A 12,933-nucleotide genomic window follows, 5' to 3' on the forward strand; every position below is an offset into this window, starting at 1 on the left:
TTAATTTCAAAACATAATTAGCCTCTTCTGTGTTGTTGTAAAACTACGCGTTTCACAACCATAAAGGAATAGAGGAAAATTCAATGTTTTGTGAAACTTCATATTATTTATATATGCTCCAACTTTTCCCAACGTCGGTCGTTCGTTTTATTGTGTCTGTTAGTAATTGCAAGCTGTATACAAGCTTTCCATAAACACTAATTAAAACCTCTATGAAAACTTAATTGTGATATGAGTATAAGCAAGCACTCAGTTCTGAGTGGATTGGTATTTTATTACAACTCACAGACTTGCGTAATTTGAAAGTAATTCCTTGGTATGAGATTTCCATTAACAATCGAATGCCATTTGTTGTTCAAACAAAATCTCCGTTGCAAATGACTTCGAAAGTTCATTTCCGTTCCCAAAGAGAGAAATCATTGAACCGTACTTGAAAATGATCTATTGCATTTCCAGCACAAAAGTGCTACCAATATAAAAACTGAAAAGACGACTAATTTCATCTCTTCATTGTTATTTCCAATTATTGGTATGTAATCACTAGAGCGGTGCAGACGGAGCACATGACAGACAGAATGGCATCATAGCAAAGGTTCCAACATTACTCGGCGTGTTTCCTGTGTACAAGCGACGGTCATGTACACGATGTGTTGACGTACAGACGACACAATAGAAATGACACAGTTTCCTAACTATTTTGCAATTAATTTTCTACAGATCCTTTAATATGGTTACAAATTTACAAAACTAATTAAACATTTCATCTTAAACAAATTATATATACTTTACATGTATGATTTCATACAGTACGCAAACAAAACCACTGTTTATTTGTAATGGCTTCATGTTATTCTATTCGCAAAAGCACTTGAACAATTATTTTTTGTCTTTCCTTTTCTTTACAATCTTTTTCATGGTCCCAATAAGTTCATCAACACCAGGAAACTGACGTCTAATTTACTTCTGCAGTGCTATGACAGGCATGGGCGAGACACGTTACATGAATCATATTGGTGAAATTGAGTTTGAGGTATTTACTAGCTTTTATCATGTACGGCGCTGCATCTGTCACAAAAATAAGAAAACGTTCTCGCTTTCAACACCTCAAGACCACAGTAACTTCATAGCATTTTCAAATACAGTACATATTGAACTATAATTCACTACATCTACTGTTTCACATATAAGAAGATATGGTCCATTAGGTCCTCTTACATCCATTGCACCGACAACAACACTAACCACATGACGACCAACCGTATCTTTTGTCTCATCAACTGATACCCAAATTTTAATGTCTTTCAATGTATTCCTTATGTTATATATTGTGACAGCGACGTGAGATTCGAACTCACGACCAGCGTCCCGCAAGAGAGAAGATCGCGCGGAGCACTTTGGGATGGCGCGCGGGCTTCACGGGGAAAGGGGAAAGGGGCCTACACGCGAGGGGAGGCTGCGCGCGCAGCTGCTACTTAACGCAGTGAATGTGGAACGACCTTCCCGACTATTCCAGAAATCCGTCGAAGTGGAAGACTCGCGAATTTTCGAGGCTACGTCGCTGTGGTTATAAATTACGGACGCGAAGGAACGACAGCAGAGTTTTCAGTTATTCAGTCAGTGAGTAAGCCAGAGCAAGCAAGCCAGACTTGTGTGCCGGAGTTCGACTCGAGTGTGCGTCCGCATCTGCGTCAGCATCCGAAGGCCTGAGTTAGAGTGCAGTGGATCGCAGTTGGAGGGACCTGAGTTCGAGTGCAGTGGACCGCAGTTGGAGGGACCCGAGTTCGAATACAGTGAACTGTCTCTGAAGGTCTGTGGTTCGAGATACTGTGAACTCGAGTGACTGAGATAGAAGAACTGTGAACTGAGAACTGATAGTTCTGATTTGTAAATAGTGCTTTGTAAATATTAGTTAAGATTAACAGTTCATTGTTGTGCGTAATAGTCCAAGTAAATTGTCATTGTCGTCGGTGGAGTGCTATAACGAATACTGTGTTGAGTGAAGATCCAATTGTTGACGAGAGCGTTTAAGGTGAATTGTAGAAAGGAATTATTGTTGTGAAGAATAAATTACATTGTTGTTACTAATAAAATTTACAATATTATACACCTGTCGTAATAGGCTATAAGTCCTACGCAATGTTGATGGATGTGGAATTGATCTACCAGTATATTTCTCCAAAAAATTGCACAAGGTTTTGTTGTTAAGTTTATGAAGAGGAAAATCTGCTGCTAAAAACGCATGGCACATTTCTTCATACAACACGGATGAAGAACTATGACCCTGTTCACATTTTCCGCGTTACTCTTTCAACTTCATAACAACACGTTTATGTACATGTCTTCGAACACTATATGCTCTATTTACTGAAACTGATATTTTACAGAATTTTCAGAATAGTTTATCTTCGTTGCAACAAAAAATATCACCATATTCGGGAAAAAGTCTCTTAAATTTTGCCGAACAAATTTGCTCCTCCTTAGGCTTCGTACCACTAGAACCAAACTGCTCTTATGTTTCTTCAGTACTGACGTTTGCTTTACTACGCTGTACCTACTGCTTGCAGCTATCCTGTGTACCGCAGTCAGGCCTCTGCGGGTACACAAGGTGAATTTACAACCCTTGCCCTGTTGCCGGTGTGTCGAACAACTGCTCCCTTTGCACGGCTCTACTAATCACGCTCGTGTTTAAGTATCAGAAAGGTAGAGTGTGCAGTGTAAATCAAGAGTCACAAAGGCTCTAATATATTTTATTCTAGGCCTACAAAAGCTGTAAGTTTATAAATTCAAATTCAAATAGAAATTTATTCACAATTTACATTTCTAAATGTTTATCACATTACCATGTTACTGCATACGACAAATTCCGGTGTACTATTGATTTCACCAGCAGTCCATTAATACGTGAGATGTGATAGAACTGGTTGACTTATATCTTAATTAAACCTATCAGTTTCTAAACGTTTTTCGTATTTCCACGAACCTACATACGACTGAATCATGCTTTCAATTGATTTTGACAGTCGACCATAACACGAGAGAACCTATATTATTGGTCATATATTAAACGTATCAATTTCTAAATGTTTATTAGCACGTAACTACATACGACGGATTGCTGTGTACAATCGATTTCAGCAGTCGACCATAACACTAGAGTACCAATAAAACTGCTTATATCTTACAGAAACATATCAAATTCCTAACGTTTATCATATTACAACGTAAATGCATAGGACTAAATTCTGTGTACAATCGATTGCAGCAGTCGAGCATTTAATGAGACTAGGTACCAATTGAACTGTCAACATATCTTATTTAAACGTCTCAATCTCTACATGTTTATCATATTACCACATAATTACTTATGATTCAAACTTGCTCAAGCGTATCATATTTTATTCTTTTATCTTATCACGTAACTACATACAACTGATTCCTACGTACAATCGATTTAAGAAGTCGACTATTAATACGAGAGTACCTATGGAAATAGTTGCCTTGTGTCTTATGTAAACGTATTAAATTTCAAATATTTATCAAATTAACATGTAACAATATATGACTGGCTCTTAAACTTATTATCTGTATTTTTATTCTATTATCACGTAACTACTTACGAATGATCTCGATTTACAATCGATTTCAGCAGTCGATCATGAACTCGAGAGAGCCGATAGAAGTGGTTTACTTATATCTTATTAGACGTATCAAATTCAAAATGTTAATACCATGTAACTACATACGACTGATACCAGTGTAAAATCGGTTTCAGCAGTCGACCATAGCACGAGAGAACCAATCAAACTGTTAAAATTCATATCAAAATCTAAATATTTATCAACAGTAATCTCACTAGACGTTTTGATTTTATCGATAAATCTGCGAGTGGAACACGTGCAGATTTATCTAGAGAAAATCAAAACTCGAGTGGGATTTAATTGACTATTACACAATTAGAAGAAAGTATATAAAGATTAGAAGTAACGAAGTACTCCAATACAATAAAATATTAATTGACTTACGAAAATACAACTGTCTTCAAATGTATTATTGTACCATCTCAACATTACAAATATTACGCTAGATGCATGCTAGATGGCAGTAGTGTCTTTATAGAGACACTGTAATGATTACTAGCAATGCCTTCTCGTTGAGAAGTTCTCGATCTATACACGATGGCGATGTTACTAGTCAAGAAGGCTTTGTTGATTCAGTTTCATTTTTATTAAAACCACTACAGTTGCATTCCAATTCAATTATCCGAATCCCAGTAATCTACGTCACTTGATAGATGATTTTCAATAAATCTTAATATTAAACAATCTCTGATACGTGACTATCCATAATATCATATAGCAGAAGCTATAAAACTAATATACACAAATGTTAGAAAAGTTTTAATTAACGACGATGACATAAAAAATAAACATGAATAATTTTAAAAGGAATAATTATTGAATGTACAATTTTCAAATTTGAATGTGGTTGGTGGTTCAATTGATGTTACATTGGACGTGTGCGTAATAGAAGTGGAACTCGTTGATTTAGGCCTAGATGGTGTATTCAACTTATTCAGGATTTCCGAATGGTGCTCTTCATTTATTTGTAAATCGGATTTCAGAAGAAGTATAGGTACGATCAGTGAATTTTATTAATTCTTGTTCTTGAATGCCAATGCGAGTCATATTTGAAACTGCTGTGCATCGACTGGAGTGGTTTGTAATTATATATATATATATATATATATATATATATATATATATATATTTTTGACGTCCAGACCAGCGCAGTTTCAAATGTTGGTAAACAAAGAAACAAATGCTAGGGACGCGATAAAATTAAACAAATGCTAGGGACGCGATAAAATTGTGCGATAAGCAGCCATGATTGGTTGAAATACGTCATTTCGTACCGTTTTATTGGTCAAAAGTAGTATGACGTAGTAAGAGTGTAATAGTCATATTAATACGTAACTACATAGGACTGAATCCTGTGTACAATCGATTTCAGCAGCCGACTATCAACACGAGAGAACCGTTAGACCTGTTTCACTGATATCTTATTAAACGTAACAATTTCTGAACGTTTGTCGTATTTCCATGTAGCTATATACGGCAGATTCATGCGTACAATCGATTATACAGTCGACCGTAACTCGAGAGAACTAATGGAGAAACTGGTGATATTTTCTTTAAAGTATCAAATTATAAATTGTTTACATATTACCACGTAACTACATGCAACTGTATCTCACTTAAACGTCTCAAAATCTAAAAGTTTATCGCATTACCAAGTAACTACATACAACTGTTCCGTATGTACAATCGATATCAGTAGTCGACCAATACACGAGAGCATTAATACAACTGGTCAAGACATCTTGTTTAAACATACAAATCTCTACATGTTTATCATATTTCGCACATAACTACATATAGGTGAATCTTGCTCAAATGTATCAAATTTTAAACGTTTAACTCATTACCACGAACTACATGCAACTGTTCCATACGTACAATCGATTTCAGTCTGTACGTTCTTGTAGTCTGATAGAGTGGCTTGTTTCTGTTGTATAACTTAACTTTTAAGATTCTAAATTTATTTTCAGCACTTATTTATTTATGTATTTCCTACTCAACATATTTAATTAACGAAATAACCAGTAAGTACATTATACTTGTTAATCGTAGTCAGTACTGGGAAGCCACACCCATTTTCGCTCTCTGTCCCGCTTAATGTAGTAATTTTCCGCATGCATTCACTTTGAGTGTTCACCTACATTGAGGAAGAGAGGAATCACTTCCACATACTACAGTAACCAATAATAGTCTGAATGACAAAGGAGTAGAGTAGGCCCAGATAATGTGTTATTAAGACCTGTTAAAATTATTTGGTAGCAGAAACCGTTAATAATAATAATAATAATAATAATAATAATAATAATAATAATAATAATAATTATTATTATTATTATTATTATTGTTATTATTATTATTATTATTATTATTATTATTATTATTATTATTTTGAGAATAAGGTGCTTAGGAAAATATTTGGGGCTAAGAGGGATGAAGTTACAGGAGAATGGGGAAAGTTACACAACACAGAACTGCACGCATTGTATTCTTCACCTGACATAATCAGGAACATTTTTTTTTTTATGTTTAATATTGGTCGACCAGCAAACTTGCTATACAGACCACTGTTAAATGATGGAATATCACATGCAGAATATCATGCTGAGGTTGGCTCTAAAGGCTCCTCTAATTAATTTAAATTAATTAATTAAACATTTTTGTGAATTATGTGAACACAAATATGATGATTTTCTGTGTTAAATTTATGAAGAGTCGTCAGTATCACTAAGAAGGATGTCTTGAGGGAGTTTCCTTTTAAGTCGAGATGGCTGACAAGATATTGCTCCAATGTTATATGTCACAGCTCCAGAAACGCCAGGAAGTTTGTTGAAGAAAAATTTTGACATTGAATGGATGTACTGTTCTAGTGGAAGAATTCCCAATTCTTGATGCAGTTGTTGATTTCTTACAAACCAGGATGCATTTGTTGCAGTACGCAGGAACTTGTTCTGGAAAACTTGTAGGCGATGCATGTGTGTCTTATTTGCTGTCCCCCACACTGGCGCTGCATAAGTTAAAAGAGGCGTAGAGTAACATTGAACAGTCCAATCCAATTTGTGAACGTCTATTAACCAAAGGGTATAATTTTCGAATTCTAGAAGAGGTTAGTGTGACAATGCGAGTTATATGGGCATTCCATGTAAGTTTCGTGTCTAATAATATTCCCAAATATTTGACAGCTTCTTGACTAGAGAGCCATGTAACTTATTCATTTAGAAGAACCAAAGGAGGTGGATTATGAATAGGCCTTAAAGAGAAGATTTTAGCTTCTGTCTTGGTAATGTTGAGTAGTAATCTCCAGTCAGAGAACCATTTAGACAGCTCCTGTAAGGATGTCTGAAGAGTGCTGATTCCAGTATTTAGGTTACTATGAGAATAAAAGAGAACTGTATCATCAGCATACATAGCTATGTGTGACGGTTGTAAACATGGAATGTCATATGTGAAGATATTAAAGAGAAGTGGTGACAGTATAGATCCTTGTGGTACTCCGGCTAAAACTGGACGAAGCGTTGATTTAATGCCATCTATACGTACTGAGAACTGACGCTCAGATAAAAAACTTTTCACGATGCGTGTGAGATAGTCAGGAAAACCAATTCTATATAATAATCAGGAACATTAAATCCAGACGTTTGAGATGGGCAGGGCATGTAGCACGTATGAGCGAATCCAGAAATGCATATAGAGTGTTCTATTGGTTCTCTCGTGTTATGGCCGACTGCTAAAATCGATTGTACGCATGAATCAATCGTATGCAGTTACGTGGTAAAAACGCTTAGAATATGATATGTTTAAGTATGGTATAAATTAACCGGTTCTATCGGTTCTCTCGTGGTAATGGTCGGCTGCTGAAATCGATGGTACACAGGAATCAGTCATATGTAGTTACTGTGTACACAATTACCCGATCGGAAGAAACTGGAAGAGATTGAAGGACTGGGCTTACAGTGTAAGACCTGCCTTTGGGCAGAACACTATGAATAAATTAATGCACAGTTTACAATGTCTAAAATCTGCGTAATTCACGACTCGATTGATCTACTAACACATGTTATGATAGCCTATGAATATCTATCGAGCATTAAAATTGTTTGTGATATGGTCCATTGGATTAACGCAGTATTTTGCTAATCGGGTAGAGCTATGCAATGATTCCTACACTCTGCCGACTCAATCAATACTGTGTACACAATTACCCAATCGGAACTTGTCACATAAACAAGTTCGGTGCTGGCAACGACAAAGCAAAGACCGATTTTACGGCAATGAACTCCCGTCCGTGAACAGATTTGTGTTCCTATCTCACAGAGCAATGTTTACCCCGCGATATGGATTAGGCTAGCAATTGTCCAGTGAACACTTTAACAACACGGATTTTTTGTTGGCTGGAAATCAGAATAATATTAATAATGTTATATCACTTTTATTAATTGAATACCTGCGAGCAGAAAGTTTGTAATACGCATATTTCTTATAGTCATTTTTGTCTGTAGAACTATTATGTCCGCTACGGAAATTTTGTCGACTTAGTTAATATTGGCATAGGTTACCTGATATTTTTCTAGTAACATAACAGTCGTCAAAAACTGCGTAGGAGCAAAATGTTCTACTGCGGCTAAGATCTCGACTACAACCTTTTTGCACAAAAAAAAACACTGTTTTCTTATTAAGAAAATGAAGTTTTTTTTTTTTTCCTTTTTTTCTTTCAGTCAACATAGGACTGTTCTTGTACAGGGACAACATTTCATTTTTACTAACATTTTTAATATTAACCTGGCTACATCTTTGGATTAAAGATCTAGAACCGGAAACACCGCTTGCTCCCCCATCCACGACTGGAGTTCGATGATACTGGTTTAAAATACAAATCACTTTACTAGATATAGGAGGGAAGAAAAGTAATTCATCCGTTCATGTAAACTAGGAAATATCGAGATTTTGAGTTTGATAACTTTCATTAGATTTAATCAAAATACACTTAGTGTTTTTACTCACGAATTGAGCTATACATGCGAACGTATTCATTATGCATTGTAGTGTTTACAGCACATTAGCGTACAATATAGAGATGAAGTTAGATTGAAAAATGATCATAATATGCATATTTAAACACATTTTTGAAAATGGTGGCCGTTCATTTCGATACAGGCTTCAGTTCTTTTATGCATATTATCGCACTATAGACTATTGTATCTAATTCCAATTACCAGTTTCGTCCTTCGTACTAGCATCTAACTCATGTTGAAATAATTCTATACCTACTCTACAGTATATAAGAGTACCTTACGTACTGTAAATTCAATCTTCACTTCTGGCCGATCCGAAAAGATAAAATTACTCAGAAATGCTATCTACTGTCCCTTCAAGTGATTTTGTCGCAGGATCATAGAAAGGGGGAGGGGAAATCACGTGACAGTTAATTACTTAACGAGGCCATTCTACTTAAGTTATTTTAAACAGTTGTATAATATTACGTAGACGTCCAATTCCTAACAGAAATTAATGTTTTCAGAAAAGAGCTAAGACAGCCCAGCTACTAGACTTTATAGAGGGGCGAACAGAAGCAGGTGGGGGAAACCAGGATGCGACGTAGGCAAACGGACGACATTTCGTAGAAATGTCTTTAACTCTTTCTTGGAAGACCTGAGGGAGAAAGACCTTTGGGGAGGCCGAGACGTAGATGGCAGGATAATATTAAAATGGATTTGAAGGAGGTTGGATATTATGATTATAGAAACTGGATTAATCTTGCACTGACTAGGGACCGATGGTGGGCTTTTGTGATAGCGACAATGAATCTCCGGGTTCTTTAAAAGCCATTTGTAAGTAAGTGAAAATAATTAACATAACAGGAACGAATACTAAATTTCATACATGCCAGCATTTTTGAAATTCAAAATATAATACTGCACGAAAAAATACACATTTTCAATGTCTCGGTTCTTTTTTTCTTCCCCTTTCTTGAATAATGTTTTCAATGGATGGTTTAAGAGACTTTGATGCAGCAAGGCTGATTAAAGCTCTTAACCTACTATCCGTCATGCAATTTCCAGTCATTGTTAAAGTTAGTTTCTGGTTTCAGCTTTGCGACATCCATTGGAGATACTTGGATACTACTTCGAGGAAAAAAAAAACAGGATCTAATTTGCCTGTACTGGTAAAACGCTCATACTGGAAGCCAATTGCCAGCCCTGCTGTAGGACCTTCCTCTTTGTCGTTCCAATAAAACGGTTATTTAAGTTACACCCACGTTCATTATACAGGGGCATCATTTTATTTTTACTAACATTTCTGATATTAACCTGCCTATACCTTTGAATCAACGGTTGCTAACCCCTTCCATGACTTGAGTTCGATGGCGTAATATACAAACAAATCACTTTACTAGGTACAGGAGGGAAGAAAAGTAATTCATCCATTTACGTAAACTAGGAAATATCAAGCTTTAGAGTTTGATAATTTTCATTAGGCTTTTGTTTAATCAAAATACAGTACAGTATTAACAAAAAGTGTTTTTACTCACGAACTGAGCTGTCCATGTGGACGTATTCATTATGCAGTGTATATTAGAGTGTCTATAACACATTAGCGTACACTATAGAGAATGAAGTTAAATTGAAAAATAATTAAAATATGGATATTTAAACACATTTTTCAAAATGGTGGCGGTTCATTTCGATTAATGTATGTAATTCCTATTACCAGTTTCGTCCTTCGTACTAGTAGGCCTAACTCATGTTGAAATAATTCTGTACCTACTCTATAAAAGAGTACCTTACGTACTGTAAATTCAATCTTCACTTCTGCTCGATCCGAAAAGATAAAATTACTCAGACATGCTATCTACTGTCCGTCCAAGTGATTATGTCGCAGGATCGTAGAAAGGAGGGAAATCACGTGACAGTTAATTACTTAACGAGGCCTGTTATTTAAGTTATTTTAAACAGTTGTATGGGTATAATATTACGTATATGTCCAATTCCTAACAGAAATTAATGTTCTCAGAAAAGAGCTAAGACAGCCCAGCCACTAGACTTTACCGAGAGGCGAATAGGAGCTGGTGGGGAAAACCGGAATGCGACGTAGGCAAATGGACGACAGTACCTTTGCGAAAATAATGCAATATTGAAAGCTCTTTCGTCATTGAAAAACGCGAACATATTTTTGGAACGTACTGTGACGGTAAGGCTACTATGACTTGGATCTGTGTGGAAGACGGTTGAACTTCATTCGTAGAAGGGGTGGGAGTGAAGTACATTAAAATACTGAGGTACAATAAAAATTGAAGTAAAAATAAAATGATATCCCTGTACTTAACAACTTTCGATAACGTACACAACAACAATACAAACTTCGGTAACAGATTATCCAACTCTTTTTTTCGAAATATACGGTCTTGTTCATATTTACATTTGTCTATCTCTATAAATTAAGAACGAAAATAGCGATGTCCACAACCAATCAGGTTGATCGGGCAATATTTTGCCGTTAGGCTGTTAGTTACAGTTTTAATAACTTAATTTCCTGACGTAATTTAATTAATTATTAGAAAAAAATTCAGACGGTACTCACCATTAGACAGATGATCCAAGTGGTCGTTCCTCTGCTCGTAAACATGCCTCAAATCCCGCTCGAAAAATTGAGGGCGCGTAGTTTATTTGGTTGTATTGAAAAACAATATAGGCTATATATGTATTTTATTTGACGAATATTTTCCTTCAAATCCGGCAGATTACGTGCATTATTTGCATACACTTCTTGCTTAAGAGTAGTCCACAAATGAAAGTCACGGGAAATACGTTATGTTTGCACTGTTTTCACTAACTTAAAAACTGTTTCATATCATGGAACGTGTATCCAGGAATAATTACGACGAAATTTCCTCTTGCACGACATCTAAGAATTCTTTTTTTCACATTAACAGTGGTAAATTTACATATTTTGCTTTAAATTAATCGATTACTTACTATATTACACAATAAACCACGCACAGAGCGGTAAACCTGACTACGTAAGACAACACTCTCAACACAACTGTATAAGAAACCTGTTATGATTCGAGGCGGCCGACCTTGAACACAGTTCGGCTGTTTCCGATCAACCTTACCGGCGGACATCGGAACAAGAATTCCTTATAATGAATATTGAATTTTCATATACTTTCTTGTCCGAGTTGTATGGCTCACATAGGATAATATAAAGAGAGTGTAAACCTATTATTAATTATGTATGTATGTATGTATGTATGTATGTAGGCTATGTATGTTAGCGGATAAGAAAGGCTATCTCCTAGTTTTCTTTTATTTTCCTTTCTGTCGGCAGTTTGGAAGTGAGTAGAGTCACAATATATTGCTATTCTGACGTAGAAGACAACTTTCTCCGCACTCCGTTACCATGGTGAAACAAATAAAATGACGGGATTGAAATCATTACTGTAACAACGCTAAGAGCTACAGTCGAATACTAATGTTGTTAGTAGGCCTACTATTAGTAGTTAAGCCATGAACAAATGTAACTACTGTGACCTCACCAAATGCTATAGACATTCATTCATTAATTCATAGTGTTCTGCCCAAGGGCAGGTCTTTCACTGCAAACCCAGTATTCTTCAATCTTTCCTATTTTCTGTCTTCCTCTTTGTTTCCTCATATGATCAATATATCTTAATGTCGTCTATCATCTGATATCTTCTTCTACCTCGACCTCTTCCTCAGTTCACCATTCCTTTCAGTGCATCCTTCAGTAGACAGTTTATTCTCAGCTAGTGACCCAACCAATTACTTTTCCTCTTTCTGATCAGTTTCAGCATCATTCTTTCTTCACCCACTCTTTCCAACACAGCTTCATTTTTTATTCTGTCTGTCCACTTCACACGTTCCGTTTTTCTTCATATCATATTTCAAATGCATCTATTCGCTTCTCTTCACTCCGTCGTAATATCCATGTTTCTGTCCCATACAATGTCACACTCCACACAAAACACTTCACTATTGTCTTTCTTAATACTTTTTCCAGAGGTCCGCAGATGATGCTCCTTTTTCTATTACAAGCTTCCTTGGCCATTGCTATACTCCTTTTGACTTCCTTGCACCAGCTCATGTTACTGCTTACAGTACACACCAAATATTTGAAGCTTTTCACTTGCTCTACCGCCTCTTTTAGAATTCGAAAGTTTACTTTCTTTATTTTTTTCTATGGCCATGGACTTCGTCTTATTTGCATTTACCCTCATCCCATATTGCTCACAGCTGTCATGAAGCTCCAGTAGCATATCCCTTAGTATCATCTCCTC

Source organism: Periplaneta americana, chromosome 12, assembly GCF_040183065.1.
Source record: "Periplaneta americana isolate PAMFEO1 chromosome 12, P.americana_PAMFEO1_priV1, whole genome shotgun sequence".
NCBI lineage: Eukaryota > Metazoa > Arthropoda > Insecta > Blattodea > Blattidae > Periplaneta > Periplaneta americana.